The 12500-nt window shown below is 45.6% G+C and overlaps 1 protein-coding gene across 2 annotated transcripts in view; it reads right to left on the bottom strand.

Annotated features, from left to right (window-relative positions):
• Window positions 1-929, bottom strand: part of LOC145658800 (uncharacterized) — a 9002-nt gene extending 8073 nt beyond the window's left edge. Inside the window, exon 1 of one of the 2 annotated variants that reach the window (XR_014124700.1) lies at window positions 1-929. This exon is cut by the window's left edge and continues 776 nt beyond it. The gene's annotated coding sequence lies outside the window, so the exon portion shown is untranslated. The other variant, XM_081718481.1, reaches the window with a different exon arrangement.
• Between the last annotated feature and the right edge of the window lie 11571 nt (window positions 930-12500).

Here is a 12500-nt window from a genome sequence, read left to right as displayed (position 1 = left end):
AAAACAGACAAGCACGTGCAAAACACACACACACACACACACACACACACACATCCAACAGACAAGCACGTGCAAAACACACAAACACACACAAACAAAAGACAGGCACACAAAACACACACACAATGCAACAGACAGACAAGCACAAAACACACACATCCAACAAACAGGCACGCACACACACACACACACACACATCTGACCGACATGTGCAAAACATAAACACAAACAAAACTGGCAGGCACATTCAAAACAAACACATCCAACAGACACACACACACAAAACACACACACAATACAACAAACAGGCACGCGCAAAACACACAATCATACAACAGACAGGCACGTGCAAATCACACACACACACACACACATAACAGGCAGGCACTCGAAAAACACACACAAACAGACAACAGACAAGCACGCGCAAAACACACACACAGAACAGACAAGCACCCGCAAAACACACACATACACACACGCACTACAAACAGGCACGTGCAAAACACACACACACACACACGCACAAACAACAGACAGACACGTGCAAAACACACACACACAATACAACAGATAAACACACAAAACACACACATCCAACAGACAGGCACGCATAAAACACACACACACACACACACACACACACACACACACACAACAAACCGACATATGCAAAACACACACAACAGACAGGCATGTGCAAAACACACAAACAAACAACAGACACGTGCAAAACACACACATACAGACAGACACGTGCCTAACACACAAACAATACAACAGACAGACACACAAAACAAACATGCAATACAATAGACAGGCACATTCAAAACAGACATCCAACAGAGACACGTGCAGAACACACAGATAAAACAGACAAGCAAGTGCAAAACACACACACACACACACACACACACACACACACACACACACTACAAACAGGAACGTGCAACACACACACACACACACACACACACACACACAATATAACAGACAGGCATGTGCAAAACACACACACACACACACACACACACAACAGACACACAACAGACACGCATGTGCAAAACACACAAACACACACACACACACACACACACAAACACAACAGACAGGCATGTGCACAACACACACATCCAACAGACAGGCACGTGCAAAACACACACACAATACAAGAGACAGCCACATGCAAAACACACACAGACACACACACACACACAACAGACAGGCACACGCAAAACACACACAATATAACAGACAGGTACATGCAAAACACACACACACAACAGACAGGCATGTGCAAAACACACACACACACACTACAAACAGGAACGTGCAACACACACACACACACACACACACAAAAAACAAACAGGCACGCGCAAAACACACACACACTACAAACAGGAACGTGCAACACACACTCGCACACACACAAACAATATAACAGACAGGCATGTGCAAAACACACAAACAAACACGCAAACAAAGCAGACAAGCACGTGCAAAACACACACAAACACAAACACAACAGACAGGGACGCACAAAACACACACACAATAGACAGGCACGTGAAAAACACACACAGACACACACACACACAACAGAAAGGTACGTGCAAAACACACACACACACACATCCAACAGACAGGCACATGCAAAACACACAAACACACACACGCATACACAACAGACAGGCATGTGCACAACACACACATGCAACAGACACACACAAAACATGCACATTCAAGAGATAGACACACACATCCAACAGACAGGCACGCGCAAAACACACAATGATACAACAGACAGGCAAGTGCAAATCACTCACACACACACATAATAGGCAGGCACTCGCAAAACACACACAAACACACAACAGACAAGCACGCGCAAAACACATACACACACACACTCACGCACACAACAGACAGGCACGCACAAAACACACACACACACACACACACTACAAACAGGAACATGCAACACACACACACACACACAACAGACAGGCACGTGCAAAACACACACACACACACACATCAGACAGGCACACGCAAAACACACACAATACAACAGACAGGCATGTGCACAACACACACATCCAACAGACACACACAAAACATGCACATTCAACAGACAGGCATGTGCAAAACACACACACACACACAACAGACAGGTACGTGCAAAACACACACACACACACAAACACACACACACACAAAACAGACAGGCACGACCAAAACACACAATCATACAACAGACAGGCACGCACAAAACACATACACACACACGCACACACAACAGATAGGCAAGCGCAAAACACATACATACACACACACACTATATACAGGCACGTTTAAAACACACACACACACAACAGACAGGCATGTGCACAACACACACATCCAACAGATAGGCACGCATAAACACACACACATCCAACAAACAGACATGTTCAAAACACTCACATGCAACAGACACACACAAAACATGCACATTCAACAGATAGACACACAAATCCAACAGACAGGCATGTGCAAAACACACACACACACACAACAGACAGGCACACGCAAAACACACACACACACACACACACACACACACACACAACAGACAGGGATGCACAAAACACACACAATAGACAGGCATGTGAAAAACACACACAGACACACACACACACAACAGACAGGTACGTGAAAAACACACAGACACACAAACATCCAACAGACAGGCACATGCAAAACAAACACACACACACACACACGCATACACAACAGACAGGCATGTGCAAAACACACATCCAACTGACAGGCATGCGCAAAACACACAATCATACAACAGACAGGCACGCACAAAACACATACACACACACGCACACACAACAGATAGGCAAGCGCAAAACACATACATACACACACACACTATATACAGGCACGTGTAAAACACACACACACACACACACAACAGACAGGCACACGCAAAACAAAGACACAACAGACAGGTACCTGAAAAACACACAGACACACAAACATCCAACAGACAGGAACATGCAAAACACACATCCAAGAGACAGGCACGTGCAAAACACACACACACACACTCACACGCACACACAACAGACAGGCACGCACAAAACACACACACACACACACTACAAACAGGAATGTGCAACACACACACACATACACAATATAACAGGCACGGGCAAAACACACACACACACACACACTACAAACAGGAACGTGCAACACACACACACACACAACAGACAGGGACACACAAAACACACACACAATAGACAGGCACGTGAAAAACACACACAGACACACACAAAGACACAACAGACAGGTACGTGAAAAACACACATCCAACAGACAGGCACGTGCAAAACACACACACACACACACACGCAAACACAACAGACAGGCATGCGCAGAACAAACAATCATACAACAGACAGGCACGCACATAACACATACACACACACACACGCACACACAACAGATAGGCACGCGCAAAACACATACAAACACACACACACTATATACAGGCACATGTAAAACACACACACACACAAATCCAACAGACAGGCACATGCAAAACACACACACACAACAGACACACAACAGACACGCATTTGCAAAACACACAAACACACACACACACACACACAAACACAGCAGACAGGCATGTGCACAAGACACACATCCAACAGACAGGCGTGTGCAAAACACAGACATGCAACAGACACACACAAAACATGCACATTCAACAGATAGACACACACATCCAACAGACAGCCACACGCAAAACACACAAAGACACACACACACACACACAACAAACAGGCACGCGCAAAACACACACACACACAACAGACAGGCACGTGCAAAACACACACACACACACAACAGACAGGCACACGCAAAACACACACAATACAACAGACAGGCACATGCAAAACACGCACACACACACACACACACAACAGACAGGCACATGCAAAACACACACAATACAACAGACAGGCTTGCGCAAAACACACACACACACACACAACAGACAGGTACGTGCAAAACACACACACACATGCACACACATCCAATAGACAGGCACATGCAATACACAGACAGATAAAACAGACAAGCATGTGCAAAACACACACAAACACATACACAAAAGACAGGCACACGCAAAACACACACGCACACACACACACACACACACACAACAGACAGGCATGTGCAGAACACAGACATGCAACAGACACACACAAAACATGCACATTCAACAGATAGACACACACATCCAACAGACAGGCACGTGCAAAACACACACACAATACAAGAGACAGCCACACGCAAAACACACACAGAAACACACACACACACAACAGACAGGCACACGCAAAACACACACAATATAACAGACAGGTACATGCAAAACACACACACACACACACACACAACAGACAGGCATGTGCAAAACAAACACACACTACAAACAGGAACGTGCAACACACACACACACACACAAACAACAAACAGGCACGGGCAAAACACACACACACACTACAAACAGGAACGTGCAACACACACTCGCACACACACAAACAATATAACAGACAGGCATGTGCAAAACACACAAACAAACACGCACACAAAGCAGACAAGCACGTGCAAAACACACACAAACACAAACACAACAGACAGGGACGCACAAAACACACACACAATAGACAGGCACGTGAAAAACACACACAGACACACAAACACAACAGAAAGGTACGTGCAAAACACACACACACACACATCCAACAGACAGGCACATGCAAAACACACAAACACACACACGCACACACAACAGACAGGCATGTGCACAACACACACATGCAACAGACACACACAAAACATGCACATTCAAGAGATAGACACACACATCCAACAGACAGGCACGCGCAAAACACACAATGATACAACAGACAGGCAAGTGCAAATCACTCACACACACACATAATAGGCAGGCACTCGCAAAACACACACAAACACACAACAGACAAGCACGCGCAAAACACATACACACACACACTCACGCACACAACAGACAGGCACGCACAAAACACACACACACACACACACTACAAACAGGAACATGCAACACACACACACACACACACACACTACAAACAGGAACATGCAACACACACACACACACAACAGACAGGCACGTGCAAAACACACACACACACACACACATCAGACAGGCACACGCAAAACACACACAATACAACAGACAGGCATGTGCACAACACACACATCCAACAAACACACACAAAACATGCACATTCAACAGACAGGCATGTGCAAAACACACACACACACACACACAACAGACAGGGACGCACAAAACACACACACAATAGACAGGCGCGTGAAAAACACACACAGACACAAACACACACAACAGACAGGTACGTGCAAAACACACACACACACACACACACACACACGCACACAAAACAGATATGCACGACCAAAACACACAATCATACAACAGACAGGCACGCACAAAACACATACACACACACGCACACACAACAGATAGGCACGCGCAAAACACATACATACACACACACACACAACAGATAGGCACGCGCAAAACACATACATACACACACACACTATATACAGGCACGTTTAAAACACACACACACACACACACACAACAGACAGGCATGTGCACAACACACACATCCAACAGATAGGCACGCATAAACACACACACATCCAACAAACAGACATGTTCAAAACACACACATGCAACAGACACACAAGACATGCACATTCAACAGATAGACACACATATCCAACAGACAGGCACGTGCAAAACACACACAATACAAGAGACAGCCACACGCAAAACACACACAATACAAGAGACAGGCATGTGCACAACACACACATCCAACAGACAGGCATGTGCACAACACACACATCCAACAGACAGGCATGTGCAAAACACTCACATGCAACAGACACACACAAAACATGCACATTCAACAGATAGACACACACATCCAACAGACAGGCATGTGCAAAACACACACACACACACAACAGACAGGCACACGCAAAACACACACACACACACACACACACAACAGACAGGGATGTACAAAACACACACAACAGACAGGTACGTGAAAAACACAGACACACAAACATCCAACAGACAGGCACATGCAAAACAAACACACACACACACACACGCATACACAACAGACAGGCATGTGCAAAACAAATACACATACACACGCACACACAACAGATAGGCACGCGCAAAACACATATATACACACACACTATATACAGGCACGTGTAAAACACACGCACACACAACAGATAGGCACGCGCAAAACACATATATACACACACACTATATACAGCCACACGCAAAACACACACAGACACACACACACACAACAGACAGGCACACGCAAAACACACACAATATAACAGACAGGTACATGCAAAACACACACACACACAACAGACAGGCATGTGCAAAACACACACACACACACTACAAACAGGAACGTGCAACACACACACACACACACACAAAAAACAAACAGGCACGCGCAAAACACACACACACACTACAAACAGGAACGTGCAACACACACTCGCACACACACAAACAATATAACAGACAGGCATGTGCAAAACACACAAACAAACACGCAAACAAAGCAGACAGGCACGTGCAAAACACACACAAACACAAACACAACAGACAGGGACGCACAAAACACACACACAATAGACAGGCACGTGAAAAACACACACAGACACACACACACACAACAGAAAGGTACGTGCAAAACACACACACACACACATCCAACAGACAGGCACATGCAAAACACACAAACACACACACGCATACACAACAGACAGGCATGTGCACAACACACACATGCAACAGACACACACAAAACATGCACATTCAAGAGATAGACACACGCATCCAACAGACAGGCACGCGCAAAACACACAATGATACAACAGACAGGCAAGTGCAAATCACACACACATAATAGGCAGGCACACGCAAAACACACACAAACACACAACAGACAAGCACGCGCAAAACACATACACACACACACTCACGCACACAACAGACAGGCACGCACAAAACACACACACACACACACACACTACAAACAGGAACATGCAACACACACACGCACACACAACAGACAGGCACGTGCAAAACAAACACACACACACACATCAGACAGGCACACGCAAAACACACACAATACAACAGACAGGCATGTGCACAACACACACATCCAACAGACACACACAAAACATGCACATTCAACAGACAGGCATGTGCAAAACACACACACACACACACAACAGACAGATACGTGCAAAACACACACACACACAAACACACACGCACACAAAACAGACAGGCACGACCAAAACACACAATCATACAACAGACAGGCACGCACAAAACACATACACACACACGCACACACAACAGATAGGCAAGCGCAAAACACATACATACACACACACACTATATACAGGCACGTTTAAAACACACACACACACAACAGACAGGCATGTGCACAACACACACATCCAACAGATAGGCACGCATAAACACACACACATCCAACAAACAGACATGTTCAAAACACTCACATGCAACAGACACACACAAAACATGCACATTCAACAGATAGACACACAAATCCAACAGACAGGCACACGCAAAACACACACACACACACACACACACACACACACACACACACACACACACACACACACAACAGACAGGGATGCACAAAACACACACAATAGACAGGCATGTGAAAAACACACACAGACACACACACACACAACAGACAGGTACGTGAAAAACACACACACACACACACATCCAACAGACAGGCACATGCAAAACAAACACACACACACACACACGCATACACAACAGACAGGCATGTGCAAAACACACATCCAACTGACAGGCATGCGCAAAACACACAATCATACAACAGACAGGCACGCGCAAAACACATACATACACACACACACTATATACAGGCACGTGTAAAACACACACACACACACACACAACAGACAGGCACACGCAAAACAAAGACACAACAGACAGGTACCTGAAAAACACACAGACACACAAACATCCAACAGACAGGAACATGCAAAACACACATCCAAGAGACAGGCACGTGCAAAACACACACACACACACTCACACGCACACACAACAGACAGGCACGCACAAAACACACACACACACACACTACAAACAGGAATGTGCAACACACACACACATACACAATATAACAGGCACGGGCAAAACACACACACACACACACACTACAAACAGGAACGTGCAACACACACACACACACACACAACAGACAGGGACGCACAAAACACACACACAATAGACAGGCACGTGAAAAACACACACAGACACACACAAAGACACAACAGACAGGTACGTGAAAAACACACATCCAACAGACAGGCACGTGCAAAACACACACACACACACACACGCACACACAACAGACAGGCATGCGCAGAACACACAATCATACAACAGACAGGCACGCACATAACACATACACACACACACGCACACACAACAGATAGGCACGCGCAAAACACATACAAACACACACACACTATATACAGGCACATGTAAAACACACACACACACAAATCCAACAGACAGGCACATGCAAAACACACACACACAACAGACACACAACAGACACGCATTTGCAAAACACACAAACACACACACACACACACAAACACAGCAGACAGGCATGTGCACAAGACACACATCCAACAGAAAGGCGTGTGCAAAACACAGACATGCAACAGACACACACAAAACATGCACATTCAACAGATAGACACACACATCCAACAGACAGCCACACGCAAAACACACAAAGACACACACACACACACACAACAAACAGGCACGCGCAAAACACACACACACACAACAGACAGGCACGTGCAAAACACGCACACACACACACACACACAACAGACAGGCACACGCAAAACACACACAATACAACAGACAGGCTTGCGCAAAACACACACACACACACAACAGACAGGTACGTGCAAAACACACACACACATGCACACACACACACACACACACAACAGACAGGCATGTGCACAACACACACATCCAACAGACAGGAATGTGCAAAACACAGACATGCAACAGACACACACAAAACATGCACATTCAACAGATAGACACACACATCCAACAGACAGGCACGTGCAAAACACACACAATACAAGAGACAGCCACGCGCAAAACACACAAAGACACACACACACAACAAACAGGCATGCGCAAAACACACACACACACACACACAAAACAGACAGGCACGTGCAAAACACACACAATACAACAGACAGGCACGTGCAAAACACACACACACACACACAATAGACAGGCACACGCAAAACACACACAATACAACAGACAGGCTTGCGCAAAACACACACACACACACACAACTGACAGGTACGTGCAAAACACACACACACATACTCACACATCCAACAGACAGGCACATGCAAAACACAGAAAGATAAAACAGACAAGCACGTGCAAAACACACACAAACACAAACACATACACAACAGACAGGCACACGCAAAACATACACACACACACAACAGACAGGCATGTGCACAACACACACATCCAACAGACAGGCATTTGCAAAACACACACAAACACACACACACACACACACAAAAGACAGGCACGCATAAAAAACACACACATACACACAGATCCAACAAACAGACATGTGCAAAACACACACATGCAACATACACACACAAAACATGCACATTCAACAAATAGACACACACATCCAACAGACAGGCACGTGCAAAACACACACACACAATACAAGAGACAGCCACGTGCAAAACACACACACACACACACACACACAACAAACAGGCACGCACAAAACACACACACACACACACACACACACACACACGCACACACAACAGACAGGCACGCACAAAACACACAATCATACAACAGACAGGCATGCACAAAACACATACACACACACACGCACACAACAAACAGGCACGCACAAAACACACACACACACACACACACACACACACGCACACACAACAGACAGGCACGCACAAAACACACAATCATACAACAGACAGGCATGCACAAAACACATACACACACACACGCACACACAACAGATAGGCAAGCGCAAAACACATATATACACACACACTATATACAGGCACGTGTAAAACACACACACACACAACAGACAGGCATGTGCACAACACACACATCCAACAGATAGGCACGCATAAACACACACACCCAACAAACAGACATGTTCAAAACACACACATGCAACAGACACACAAGACATGCACATTCAACAGATAGACACACACATCCAACAGACAGGCACGTGCAAAACACACACACACACACACAAACACAACAAACAGGCACGCGCAAAACACACACACACACACACACACACACACACTACAAACAGGAACGTGCAACACACACACACACACACACACACACACACACACAATATAACGGACAGGCATGTGCAAAACACACATCCACCAAACATGCGCAAAACACACAAACACATACACACACACACAACAGGCAGGCACGTGCAAAACACACACATGCAACAGACACACACAAAACATGCACATTCAACAGATAGACACACACATCCAACAGACAGGCACGTGCAAAACACACAAACACAATACAAGAGACAGCCATGCGCAAAACACACACACACACACACACACACACACTACAAACAGGAACGTGCAACACACACACACACACACACACACACACACACAATATAACAGACAGGCATGTGCAAAACACTCACATCCAACAGACAGGCACATACAAAACACACATCCAACAGACAGGCATGTGCAAAACACACACACACACAGACAATAGACAGGGACGCACAAAACACACACACAAAAGACAGGCACGTGAAAAACACACACAGACACACACACATCCAACAGACAGGCACATAGAAAACACACATCCAACAGACAGGCACGTGCAAAACACACACACACACACACGCACACACAACAGACAGGCACGCCCAAAACACACAATCATACAACAGACAGGCACGCACAAAACACATACACACACACACGCGCACACAACAGATAGGCACGCGCAAAACACATATATACACACACACTATATGCAGGCACGTGTAAAACACACACACACACAACAGACAGGCATGTGCACAACACACACATCCAACAGATAGGCACGCATAAACACACACACCCAACAAACAGACATGTGCAAAACACACACATGCAGCAGACACACAAGACATGCACATTCAACAGATAGACACACACATCCAACAGACAGGCACGTGCAAAACACACACACACAATAGAAGAGACAGCCACGCGCAAAACACACACACACACACACACAAACACAACAAACAGGCACGCGCAAAACACACACACACACACACACACACACTACAAACAGGAACGTGCAACACACACACACACACACACACAATATAACAGACAGGCATGTGCAAAACACACATCCAACATACAGGCATGCGCAAAACACACAAACACATAAACACACACACACAACAGGCAGGCATGTGCACAACACACACATCCAACAGATAGGCACGCATAAACACACACACCCAACAAACAGACATGTTCAAAACACACACATGCAACAGACACACAAGACATGCACATTCAACAGATAGACACACATATCCAACAGACAGGCACGCAAAAAACACATACACACACACACGCACACACAACAGATAGGCACGCGCAAAACACATACATACAGACAAACACTATATACAGGCACGTGTAAAACACACACACACACACACACACACAAACACAGCAGACAGGCATGTGCACAAGACACACATCCAACAGACAGGCATGTGCAAAACACAGGCATGCAACAGACACACACAAAACATGCACATTCAACAGACAGGCATGTGCACACGCACACACACACGCACACACAAACACACACACACAAACAGGTACGTGCAAAACACACACACACACATAACAGGCAGGCACGCGCAAAACACACACACACATAAAACAGCCAAGCATGTGCAAAACCCAAACACACACAACAGACAGGCACGCGCAAAACACACACACACACACACACACACATAACAGGCAGGCACGCGCAAAACACACACTCACACACCCTTACACACACAACCATTTCACTGCGAGTTATACTGTGTATGACTATGTATGTGACAACTTAACCTAACTGGAAACACACA

The sequence above is a fragment of the Electrophorus electricus genome, chromosome 1 (assembly GCF_041902795.1).
Source record: "Electrophorus electricus isolate QZ-2024a chromosome 1, ASM4190279v1, whole genome shotgun sequence".
Lineage (NCBI taxonomy): Eukaryota > Metazoa > Chordata > Actinopteri > Gymnotiformes > Gymnotidae > Electrophorus > Electrophorus electricus.
This window is presented reverse-complemented; position numbering and strand designations above follow the sequence as displayed.